The sequence below is a fragment of the Staurois parvus genome, unplaced genomic scaffold (genome assembly GCF_062004578.1).
Source record: "Staurois parvus isolate SC_StPar_1 unplaced genomic scaffold, SC_StPar_1.0 ptg001024l, whole genome shotgun sequence".
In the NCBI taxonomy this organism is placed as follows: Eukaryota; Metazoa; Chordata; class Amphibia; order Anura; family Ranidae; genus Staurois; species Staurois parvus.
Genome location: NW_028318820.1, coordinates 224,942 through 238,206, shown reverse-complemented (window position 1 = coordinate 238,206; position 13,265 = coordinate 224,942). Strand labels below are relative to the sequence as shown.

The window sequence follows — 13,265 nt, the reverse complement described above, 5'->3', positions numbered from 1 at the left end:
ATAACACCCAGAGTGCAGACCGCTGCAGGGGAGCAGGGTCCTGTTACTAAATGTAAGATGCTTCCAGTAACAATAATCCTCAGCCTTACTGTCCTAGCCACATCCATGCCCATGGATGACCCAGAGGTTGGATAGAAGCAGTGGGTGGTCCTGGTGGCTTGCTCCAATGGCTGCTACAACTACAGACATCAGTGCCAAGCCTATCAAATCAAGTAGATCATGGTGATGATGTATGATGATATTGCAGATAATGAAGAGAATCCAACCAAGGGAATCATTAAAAATGAGCCCAACAGTATACATGTGTATGTTAGAGTTCTTAAGGTCTACACAAAAGAGGCGGTGAAGGAAAAAAAAAAAAAAATGATCTGGAAAGGTGATAAAGATATGATCATTAGGTCCACTCTCTTGGTCCTGACGAAGCTGAGTGAGATACGCCCATCGGCGAAACGCGTTGACGTCATACGTCAGATACGTCACTTCCGGTCATGCGCACTAGGTGGAACGCACGCTGACCCATAAGGAGGAAGCCATCTTCACAAGCCATGAGGCAAGCTTAAGCAGCACAAGCGCCGAGAAGGGGCTGGAACCCGCGGTATGTCGGCGGATGTCAGCGGTGGTTCCTTGGCCGCCTTGGCCCTGTATGGCAGTACCTATGAAGGACTTCTCTTTCATTCCCGTTATCCATAGCACAGGTGGTGAGTGGATCGTTACAGGACATTAGATATATGGTCCTCTGTGAACTATATGACCTATATATCTTCCATAGAGTGTTAGCTCTGTCAGTGACTTCCAACATATTGTTTGTTTCACTACAGGATGGGGACATCATGGTGCCTTGTATAGGAAACAAGATATACCACCATATATATTTCAACAGGCAGAAGAGTCTGTGGGATGTGTCTTGTTTTTTCTTAAAAAAGTGGTGTATAGTCCACATGCAGTGGTGAAGAAACCATTTTAAGCAGAGTGCTGCTGTGTGCATCTTTTCCTCCACCCTGGAAATAAATGGGGCATATTCCCATCTAAGAGCTCTAGGAAACAGCTATCTACATTACAGATGAATGGGCCCCAACCACTTGTGCCGGCACAGGAATGTATTGTATAATATATTTGACATTTATGTCTTCCTTCATACAGGCCTGAGGCCTGCTACTCTCCTTTTTGACGCATATTGTGCTTGCTCTATTGCATATATGTGATATACACATTTATAGCATAATTTTTTGGATTCCTTGATAAGGATTTGCCATTATGGTTACTGCTTAATTCCTTATATCCTCTATCATGGTATGCCCATGGCATAATTTTTGGATACACCTCCCTAGGGAAGTGTTCACCTGTGTGTTTGTGCTACAGGGACACTAGACTCATGTAGCCATTTTCCCTGTTGCACATACATTTAGACCGGTTCTGGTGTCATTTTAAATGGTTTTAGGTCTGTATGTATTGTTTCATACTGAGGTGATGGTAAACCAGGGTGAATGCCCATATGTCATATTTATATTTGTGTAATAAAGCATAATTTTTGGAAGTTATTTCCTGAGTGTCACGTTCTGTTCATTATGTAGCCACTTTCTGTGAATCTCTTTTCACAACCCTTCTTTTTTGTGTACCACTCTCTTAATCAGCCTCATTGATCATGGAGCTCCGGGTCTGCTATCCTTTCCAAGTGATGACCTCCACATCGAAGAACTGAACAAGCCAGTTAAATATATGTACGACAACAAGGACGTACAAAAAAAGATTGTTCTATACATCCAGACCTGTGAATCTGGCTCCATGAAAATCATCTACCCAACATAGAAGTTTATGCTACCATAGCCACCAACCCTCATGAGTCCTCTTACACTGAGAAGCAAGACCGATACCTCGGTGATCTTTACAGGTCAGCTGGATGGAAGACTACACAGTTTTACTGGTCAAGGCACACACTAATACCAGTCATGTGATGCAGTATTGGAACTGGACCATTTCAAGATGAAGGCGAGCCAATTCCAGGGTAGCGCTAAATCTGTGGCTTCTTGCAAAACCCTGGACCTGGTACACAATATGGACCTGATCCCTAGCCCAACAGAGCCCATGGCCACCCTAAAGAAGAAATTCCTGGCTATCAATTTGATTTTAATTCTATTGATTCTATTTTTGTTTCTTATCCCTTATAATTATTTCTGTAATTGTTTTACATAAAAAGATATGCCTAGCTACACTTAGTGCTGGTTGTCACACACAGACGCGATCGATTGTAGACTTGCAGAGGACTCCACACAGATTTACTATTAAAACAGCGTCTGAAAAGAAAGTGCCCACGGCAGACAGCTAAATTGTGTCCTGCACATGCACATTTATATCCGTGCATACATGCTGGAGAAGTGTCTAGTTCTTGACTCATGTATTCCTTTAAAAAATATTTTACCCATTTAATTTTTTGAAATGTAATATTGTTTAAAGCGAAGTCCCAATATTTGTGAAAGCAAATTTCAATGTGAACATGTTTCTGCAGTTATTTTTCGTTGTGTTAGACGTGCTTCCAGGACGTCTGCTTTCTTAGATGGATTCCTGTATTGTGCCTAGTTAGTAAATTTGCTTTTGCGTCAACTTGTTAGACGCTTTCTTTAGTAAAATGTCTGCTGTCTAAAAGTAGACGGACTCTGATGAAAAAGTAGACATTAGCCCACGGAAATGTACCTAGGCGCCGTCTAGATACATTAGCAATTTAGGGCCTCAGCATCCATCAACCACCTCACCTTTCATAATGTCACAATATATATTCTCTCTCTCAAGCAGATCAACTATGTTTAACACAACCAAAATGCGAGCTAAAAAATAGGCTGCTATCCAATTAAAAAGGTTATAAGCAAAAATTACCTACTCAGGGATTGTAAAATGCAGATGTATTAACCAGTGGGAGCCCAATTTGTGGGTCTCACTTGACATGAATTCACTTTATATGTCTATCCCTCACCAATTTGGCCTTAAAGGCATTACAAAATTTCCCATTAGACCCCAAACAAGCTACCGTCATCATAGAAGTTACACAAGTCTGCTTAATCCATAATTATTTTAGTTTTAATGGTGAATTCTATATACAAATCCAAGGCACAGCTATGGGAACCAAATTTTGCTCCCTTGTATGCAAACTGGGCGATGGGCCTCTGGAAAGAAAAACTACATATGAAAAAAAAACTTTTGCTGCAAATTTTATTTTGGAGATATATCGATGACATTCTTGTCATCTGGGATGGCACAGCTACATTAATAAACCTATTTGTGGAGATTTGCAACAGCAACCCTCATGACCTTTGCTTCACATATGTTTCTGACCCCAATAGTTTGGCCTTCCTAGATCGATCTTGAAGTTAGTCACAATAGTGGGGTAATACAGGCCAGAAACTTCACAAAGCCCACAGTGGGCAATTCCTAAATACACTATGAGAGCTGCCATTTCCCCAAATGGATTAACATCTTTAACCATTTGCCGCTCGGCCTATAGCCGTTTGGTGGCCGCAAAATTGCATTAACTTTCCGAGGTTTACGCCATTTGGCGTCCTCCCTCACATTCGCAGTTTGCGCGGTTTTAGCGGCGCAATCTGTCCCTGGCCGATGACAGATCTGAGTACTGGCCCCTATGGCCGATACCATGTGACCTGCTGTGACCAATCACAGCAGGTCACATGACAGTTTTATATAATGGATGGCTTCATTCATGCCATCCATTGTATACTAGTGTCTAGCTGTGAATGGTCACAGCAGGTCACATGCACATGGCATGTGATTAGCTGTGGCCAAATCACAGCTAAGCACAAAAAAAAAAAAAACCCTGAATGAAAAATCTATGTCATTCAGGTAAATGCTTGTTTGTAGCAAAGTAATTCTTTGCTATAAGCAAATTGTGTAAAAAAAAAAAAAAAATACTGATCACTTCCCCAAAGTAGTACAATGTTACTATGGTAATATTGTACTACTTTGGTCATAGTAAAATATGAAAAAAATCTTAATAAAAAAATTGAAAATATATATTTTTCACTGTCACCAGTCAGTGTCTCTGTTCACCGCCATGCCAGTTATATGATGCTGTATTACACTGGTGATATGTAAAAAAAAAAAGAGTGAAAATTGTTTCTTCATTTTCCGAAAAGACAAAAAAAAAAAAAAAAGACAAAAAAAAACCTCATCATTCCTCTTATGAAGTACATCGGACTGTACTTTATAAAAAGGGGTCATTTGGGGGATCTGTACTGTTCTGACATTCTTGGACCTCAAGAAATAAGATTGTCCGTCAGTACTTCAGGATTGATCAATATTCAGATCTATACCATAGTTTGTGAACTCTATAACTTTCCTACAAACTAAATAATACATCCTAATTTGGGTTATTTTTACCAAAGACATGGAGCAGAATACATCTCGGCCTAAATTTATGAAGAAGAATTTATTTGTAAATTTTTATAACAGAAACAAAGAAAAGTGTTTGATTTCAAAAATTATTTTGTTAATTTAGCAAAGAATAAAAAAACACCGGCGGTGATTAAATACCACCAAAAGAAAGCTCTAGTTGTGTAAAGAAAAATGATAAAATTTTAGTTTGGGTACAATGTTGTATGACCGCGCAATTGTCATTCAAAGTGTGAGCGCTGTAACCTGAAAACTGGCCTGGGCAGGAAGGTGTAAAATTGCCAGGTATTGAATTGGTTAAAAAAATGGACAATTTTGTTGGTTACACATTGATTACATTGAACACAGCATAACCCTAAAAAAACAAGTTTTCAGATGAGGGTTAACTAACTGAACCAATAGAAAAAGTCCACAACCGATATTTAAACAGTAAACCTGAAAAGAAAAAAAAATACCAAGAACAGCGACCATTCTACTTGTTTTCATTACCACATTTCACAATCAGCATGTTAGGATGGAAAGGGTACTATCCAAACATTGGAATATCCTACTAGAAGTTCCACAAATTATGACCCTCCTCCCTAATAAACCTAAAGTCACCTACCGGAGGGCTCCAGACCTTAATAAAATAGCCCCCTAATCTTCCTCCCACTGTGTCCAACTCTCAGTCCACTTGCCTTATCCCCCTTACCGGCATGTAACAATACCGTAAGGCTCTGTGCAAGACCTGTTCCTTTGTCACCCATGGACAGAAGAATTTACTATAAAAATGGTAAGACCTCCAAATTTGACAATTTCTATATAAATTGCTCCTCTGATTTTATCTAGTATACTGCCTATCTTGCCCATGCGCTAAATTCTATGTGGACCGAACCATACGCCATGGATGGCTAATAGAGAAGGAGAAAGACAACAGTGTTCCCGTACACTTTGCAGAATATCACAAATCAACCATTGGACTTCAAGTCTGGGTGTTAGATCACATCCCCAAAACATTGCCAGAGGCTGAGCAATTCCATAGGTTGTGTCAGAGAAACCTTTTGGATTTACTCCCTGCATACTCTCTCCCCAAGGGGTTTGAATGAAGAATTGGAAATTTTCCCCATCATGTAGTTTGAAATATATTTTAACCTACTATACATTTATTTTTGCCCATTTACATGAAAATTGAATTTAGAAATTTCTGGGAAAATATGGGAGTGGCTGGTCCAATCAAGGCGTTTTTTTTCCTCGGCATACCAGTGAGTATATTAGGATTAGCATGATACAGTTTTATTATATCTTATGTTTTTATATTCTATTAGTTGTCTCACCTCTATTAAGGCTTAGGAAGTGTCCTGATTTTATATATGCTCAGAGTCTTGTAAACTTATCTAACAGCATATGCATTTATTTTTGGGTTGTACAATTTACACCTTCTATGATGGTTGTTGCCATGGCTTAGCCCATTTTTATTGTTTATGTAATTTGCACAATTTATACAATTTATCATGATTTATTTGCACTGCTCTTTTAATCCTTTATTATGAAGTATATTGCATATAGTCCCTGTCCCTTTAAGAATGGCAGCCTTCAACTGACTTCACATCTTGTGTAAATAGCCGAAAATATTCCTCCTCCGTCAGCTTGACAAAGGAGCGTGCCTGTGACGAGACCTACAGTGCACATGCTCGTGAAACGCATAACGACACTCTGATGTCATTACACCAATGTGAGCTCCAGCCCTCACTTCCGGGCACCACCATCTTGCCGGATCAGCCTGGAATAGTGATAGGGAGGATCTGGTTACTACACATTGCGATGACAGGACCTTCACACTGAGGCGGTTTATCCCCGATGGACTAGATGCCATATTTCACCTGCTTTCCTGCAAGTGGTTAATTGTGTACAATAAATGTTTGTTTCATCTACACTTAGATGCGCTCTTTGGTTTATTGTAGTTGAAGCTGCATGATTTCCAAGTATAATATAGATCACTTTAGAGAACTCAATGTCCTTACACTGAAGGGGGTCAGTTAAAGAACCAATATAACTTATATTTCATAGATATGGCGGCTATGGCCAACAACCAAGCCTCCTTCACCCATGTCAAGGCTCACTTTTTGTTCCTACATTTCTAGTCATACAGGTGTCCCGGAGGCTGGTTTAGGACATTTGGGGGAGGACCAACACCATCAGGTGTGGAGCCAGGATCCCCGCTGGTGAGTATATAGGATTTCTGATTAAACATTAACTTGTGGTTTTTCACCCCCTCCCCTCCTAGCTCATACACAGTTCATTTTCAGTCTTTTTTTCATATGAATCCCCATCAACTGTTCGATATTCGGTCCAGATTCCCAACATGCAGGAGAAGACACTTTCAGCTATGGTCCGAAATGCATGTCATTGCAGACACTCTGATGCGAAAAACGAATGATCCAACTATCAACATGAATGTTACTTTGCTTTTCAGCTCATCTGTGGCCTGCTTAAAGCGCATCTTCCCTGCATCAAAGCACCACAATTAAAAACACAACCCAATTCATTTTTAATACTCAATATCTATCCAGGCCTCCATTTTTATTTTATTTTGTTGAGATGTCACAATCTGATCTCATTGCTGTGATAACACCCAGAGTGCAGACCGCTGCAGGGGAGCAGGGTCCTGTTACTAAATGTAAGATGCTTCCTGTAACAGTAATCCTCAGCCTTACTGTCCTAGCCACATCCATGCCCATGGATGACCCAGAGGTTGGATAGAAGCAGTGGGTGGTCCTGGTGGCTTGCTGCAATGGCTCCTACAACTACAGACATCAGTGCCAAGCTTATCAAATCAAGTAGATCATGGTGATGATGTATGATGATATTGCAGATAATGAAGAGAATCCAGCCAAGGGAATCATTAAAAATGGGCCCAACAGTATACATGTGTATGTTCGAGTTCTTAAGGTCTACACAAAAGAGGCGATGCAGAGACGGTGAAGGAAAAAAAAAAAAAAAAAAGGATCTGGAAAGGTGATACAGATATGGTCGTTAGGTCCACTCTTAATCAGCCTCATTGATCATGGAGCTCCGGATCTGCTATCCTTTCCAAGTGATGACCTCCACATCGAAGAACTGAACAAGCCAGTTAAATATATGTATGATAACAAGATGTACAAAAAGATTGTTCAATACATAGAGACCTGTGAATCTGGCTCTATGAAAATCATCTACCCAACATTGAAGTTTATGCTACCATAGCCGCCAACCCTCATGAGTCCTCTTACACTGAGAAGCAAGACTGATACCTCGGTGATCTTTAGTGTCAGCTGGATGGAAGACTACAGTTTTACTGGTCAAGGCACACACTAATACCAGTCATGTGATGCAGTATTGGAACTGGACCATTTCAAGATGAAGGCGAACCAGTTCCAGGGTAGCGCTAAAATCAGTGGCTTCTTGCAAAACCTTGGAGCCGGTACACAATATGGACCTTATCCCTGGCCCAGCAGAGCCCATGGCCACCCTAAAGAAGAGGTTCCTGGCCATTAACAATTTGATTTTAATTCTAGTGATTCTATTTTTGTTTCTTATCCCTTATAATTATTTCTGTAATTGTTTTACATAAAAGATATGCCTAGCCACACTTAGTGCTGGTTGTCACACACCGTAGACACGATCGATTGCAAACGACTCCACACAGCGTTACTATTAAAACAGCATCTGAAAAGAAAGCGCCCACGGCAGACAGCTAACTGGTGTCCTGCACATGCGCATTTATATCCGTGCATACATGCTGGAGAAGCATCTAGTTCTTGACTGTCATGTAATCCTTTAAAAAGCTATTTACCCATTTAATTTTTTTTGAAATGTAATATTTGTTTAAAATTAAGTCCCAATACTTGTGAAAGCAAATTTCAATGTGAACATGTTTCTGCAGTGATTTTTCATTGTGTTAGACGTGCTTCTAGCACATCTGCTTGCTTAGATGGATTCCTGTATTGTGCCTAGTTCGTAAATTCGCTTTCACGTCTACTTTTTAGACGCTTTTAGTAAAATGTCTTTGCCGTCTAAAAGTAGACGGACTCTAATGAAAAGTAGACATTAGCCCACGGAAATGTACCTAGGCGCCGTCTAGATACATTGGTAAATCAGGGCCTCAGCATCCAATCACCTCACCTTTCATTATGTCACAATATATATTCTCTCTCTCATGCAGATCAACTATGTTTAACACAACCAAAAAGGTGAGCTAAAAAGACTGATATCCAATTAAAAAGGAGGTTATTTGCAAAAATTACCCACTCAGTTGGGCTCCCACTGGTAAATACATAAATCCTGCATTTTACAATCCCTATTTGTGGGTCTCACTTGACATGAATTCACTTTGTCTATCCATCACTAATTTGGCCTTAAGGCATTACAATATTTCCCATTATTAGACCTCAAACAAGCTACTGTCATAGAAGTTACACAAGTCTGCTTAACCCATAATTATTTTAGTTATAATGGTGAATTCTATATACAAACCCAAGGCACAGCTATGGGAGTCAATTTTACTCCCTTGTATGAAAACTGGGCGATGGGCCTCTGGAAAGAAAAACTATATATGGAAAAACAGCTTTGCTGCAAATTTTTTTTTGAGAGATCAATGACATTCCTATCATATGGGATGGCACAGCTACATTAATAAACCTATTTGTGTAGCATTGCAACAGCAACCCTAGTGACCTTTGCTTCACATATGTTTCTGACCCCAATAGTTTGGCCTTTCTAGATCAATCTTGAAGTTAGTCACAATACTGGGGTAATACAGGCCAGAAACTTCAAAGCCCACAGTGGGCAATTCCTATATACACTATGACAGCTGCCATTTCCCCAAATGGATTTACATACTAAAAAAAGGGACAGTTCTGTTGGTTATACATTGATTACATTAAACAAAGCATAGCCCTAACAAACAAAAAAAATAAGTTTTCAGATGACTGTTAGCCAACTGAATAGAAAAAGTCTACAACTGATATTTAAACAGTAAACCTGAAAAGAAAAAAAAAATACCAACAGCAGCAACCATTCTACTTGTTTCATTATCACATTTCACAATCAGCATGTTAAGATGGAAAGGGTACTATCCAAACATTGGAATATCCTACTAGAAGATCTACACCTTAAGACCCCACTCCCTAATAAACAAAGTCACCTACCGGAGGGCTCCAAACCTTAAAAACAAAAAAAAATAGTCCACAGTAAACTTCCTCCCACTGTGTCCAACTCTCAGTCCACTTGCCTTATCCCCCTTACAGGCATGTATCAATACCGTAAGGCTCTGTGCAAGACCTGTTCCTTTGTCACCCATGGACAGAAGAATTTACTATAAAAAAATAAGACCTCCAAAATTTGACAATTTCTATAATTGCTCCTCTGATTTTATCTAGTATACTGCCTATCTTGCCCATGCGCTAAAAATTTTATTTGGGCCGAACTATATGCCATGGACGGCTAATAGAGGAGGGGAAAGACAAGACAAACAGTGTTCCCGTACACTTTGCAGAATATCACAAATCAACCATCGGATGTCGAGTCGGTGTTAGATCACATCCCCAAAACATTGCCAGAGGCTGAGCGATTCCATAGGTTGTGTGTCAGAGAAACCTTTTAACAATTACTCCCTGCATACTCTCTCACCAAGGGGTATGAATGAAGATTTTGAAGTTTCCATCATGTAGTTTGATATATTTCAACCTACTATATACACAAATTTTTTTCCGTTTACATGAAAATTGAATTTAGAAATTTCTGGGAAAATATGGAGGTGGCTGGTCCAATCAGAGTGATTTTTTTCCTCGACATACCAGTGAGTATATTAGGATTAGCATGATACAGTTTTATTATATCTTATGTTTTTATATTATATTAGTTGTCTCACCTCTATTAAGGCTTAGGAAGTGTCCTGATTTTATATATGCTCAGAGTCTCATAATTTAACAGCATATGCATTTATTTTTGGGTTGTACAATTTACACCTTCTATGATGGTTGTTGCCATGGCTTAACCCATTTTTATTGTTTATGTAATTTGCACAATTTATACAATTTATCATGATTTATTTGCACTGCTCTTTTAATCCTTTATTAAAAAGTATATTGCATATAGTCCCTGTCACTTTAAGAATGGCAGCCTTCAACTGACTTCACATCTTGTGTTAATAGCCGAAAATATTCCTCCTCCGTCAGCTTGACAAAGGAGCGTGCCTGTGACGAGACCTACAGTGCGCATGCTCGTGGAACGCATCACAACGCTCTGATGTCATTACACCAATGTGAGCTCCAGCCCTCACTTCCGGGCACCACCATCTTGCCGGATCAGCCTGGAATAGTGATAGGGAGGATCTGGTTACTACACATTGTGATGACAGGACCTTCACACTGAGGCGGTTTATCCCCGATGGACTAGATGCCATATTTCACCTGCTTTCCTGCAAGTGGTTTTTAATTGTGCACAATAAATGTTTGTTTCATCTACACTTAGATGCGCTCTTTGGTTTATTGTAGTTAAAGCTGAATAATTTCCAAGTATAATATAGATCACTTTAGAGAACTCAATGTCCTTACACTGAAGGGGGTCAGTTAAAGAACCAATATGTGTTTTTCATAGGATATGGCGGCTATGGCCAACAACCAATCCTCCTTCACCCATGTCAAGGCTCACTTGCTTTGTTCTTACATTTCTAGTCATACTGGTGTCCCGGAGGCTGGTTTAGGATATTTTGGGGAAGGACCAACACCATCAGGTGTGGAGCCAGGATCCCCGCTGGTGAGTATATATGATTTCTGATTATACATTAACTTGTGGTTTTTCACCCCCTCCCCTCCTAGCTCATGCACAGTTTGTTTTCAGTGTGTTTTTTTCATATGAATCCCCATCAACTGTTCGAAATTCGGTCCCGATTTCCACCATGCAAGATAAGGCATTTTCAGCTATGGTCCGAAAATTGCATGTCGTTGCACACACACTAATGATGCGAAAAAACAAATGATCCAACTATCAACATGAATGTTAATTTGCTTTTCAGCTCATCTGTGGCCTGCTTAAAGCGCATCTTCCCTGCATCAAAGCACCACAATTAAAAAAACACAACCCAATTAATTTGTAATACTCAATATCTATCCAGGCCTCCATTTTTATTTTATTTTGTTGAGATATCACAATCTGATCTCATTGCTGTGATAACACCCAGAGTGCAGACCGCTGCAGGGGAGCAGGGTCCTGTTACTAAATGTAAGATGCTTCCTGTAACAATAATCCTCAGCCTTACTGTCCTAGCCACATCCATGCCCATGGATGACCCAGAGGTTGGATAGAAGCAGTGGGTGGTCCTGGTGGCTTGCTCCAATGGCTCCTACAACTACAGACATCACTGCCAAGCTTATCAAATCAAGTAGATCATGGTGATGATGTATGATGATATTGCAGATAAGAGAATCCAACCAAGGGAATCATTAAAAATGGGCCCAACAGTATACATGTGTATGTGAGAGTGCTTAAGGACTACACAAGAGAGGCGGTGAATTGAAAAAAAAAAAAAAGAAGAAGGATCTGGGAAGGTGAGAGATGAGCGAATCGAAGTAGGCGAAGTGGAATTCGTTTCGAATATTGGGAAAATTTTTCCAAAAATGGCGGCGACGTGGCGGGGATCTCTGGGAAGGCGCGCAGACAAGGCGCGCTGACCCATAATGCATTCATTCATGACATGTGATCGCATTAGCCAATCAGCAGCCAGCACAGTGTAATGGTCGAGCTATAAATGGCGGCCATTTTAGAATTCTCCATTTGCCTCCAGTCATTCAACAGAGGCAGACCTGGCTGTATTCAGGGAGAGAGTTAGGGACAGAGAACCGTTACTCAGGGACGGACACAGAACCGTTACTCAGGGACACAGAACCGTTACTCAGGGACACAGAACCGTTACTCAGGGACACAGAACCGTTACTCAGGGACACAGAACCGTTACTCAGGGACACAGAACCGTTACTCAGGGACACAGAACCGTTACTCAGGGACACAGAACCGTTACTCAGGGACACAGAACCGTTACTCAGGGACACAGAACCGTTACTCAGGGACACAGAACCGTTACTCAGGGACACAGAACCGTTACTCAGGGACACAGAACCGTTACTGAGGGACACAGAATTGTTACTGAGGGACACAGAATTGTTACTGAGGGACACAGAATTGTTACTCAGGGACAGACACAGAATTGTTTAATTAAAGAGTATGTCAGACAACATGCAGAGGAGGCAATGTTTTAGGAGCGAGCAGACGTGGCAGCAGAGGAAGGGGTCGAGGCAGCACTATTCGCAGCCAGAGGCCAGTGCTCCCGGTGTCATCCAGTACAGTGAGGAAGAGCTAACAGAGGGCGGTCAGGAACGGGGGGAGACATCCGCCTCTTCAGCAGCCAGGCGAAGAAGTAGTGGCGAGGAGAGTGGCTTGGTAGCCGGTCTAGAGACAGGTCTGTCTCCTGACAGACACGCAGCCGAGGGGGCTAGTAGTGAGGCGGAGACCCTAATTGATGATGATGAGGCTGATCGCACTTGGCAGCCTCGTCATCAGGCTATTGCTTCCGCATCATCAGGAGAAGAGGGTGGCAGCTTGGCAGCGAGCAAAACAGTCGGTGGGTTGTCTCCATCGCCACACTCTGCCATGTGCCACTTTCAGGTCTCCTCACACTGCTGGTGTGTTCCATTTTTTGTCATAGGGTGCTGGCAGATTACGGGCCTCCCATAGCTGCTGCCAGGCCCCTAATCTGCCATGGGCCCCTGTACCGCCTCCTCATGCTGCTGCCAGGTCCAGAGTCTCTCATGGGTCCCTGTACGGCCTCCCATTGCTGCTGTCTCCATCGCCACACT

General features: G+C 41.2%; 2 pseudogenes; both read left to right on the top strand.

Moving 5' to 3' along the window:
• Positions 1-219: 219 nt before the first annotated feature.
• LOC149441135 (legumain pseudogene) lies at positions 220-2,190 on the top strand (annotated as a pseudogene).
• Positions 2,191-6,972: 4,782 nt separating this feature from the next.
• LOC149441134 (legumain pseudogene) lies at positions 6,973-7,774 on the top strand (annotated as a pseudogene).
• Positions 7,775-13,265: the final 5,491 nt, after the last annotated feature.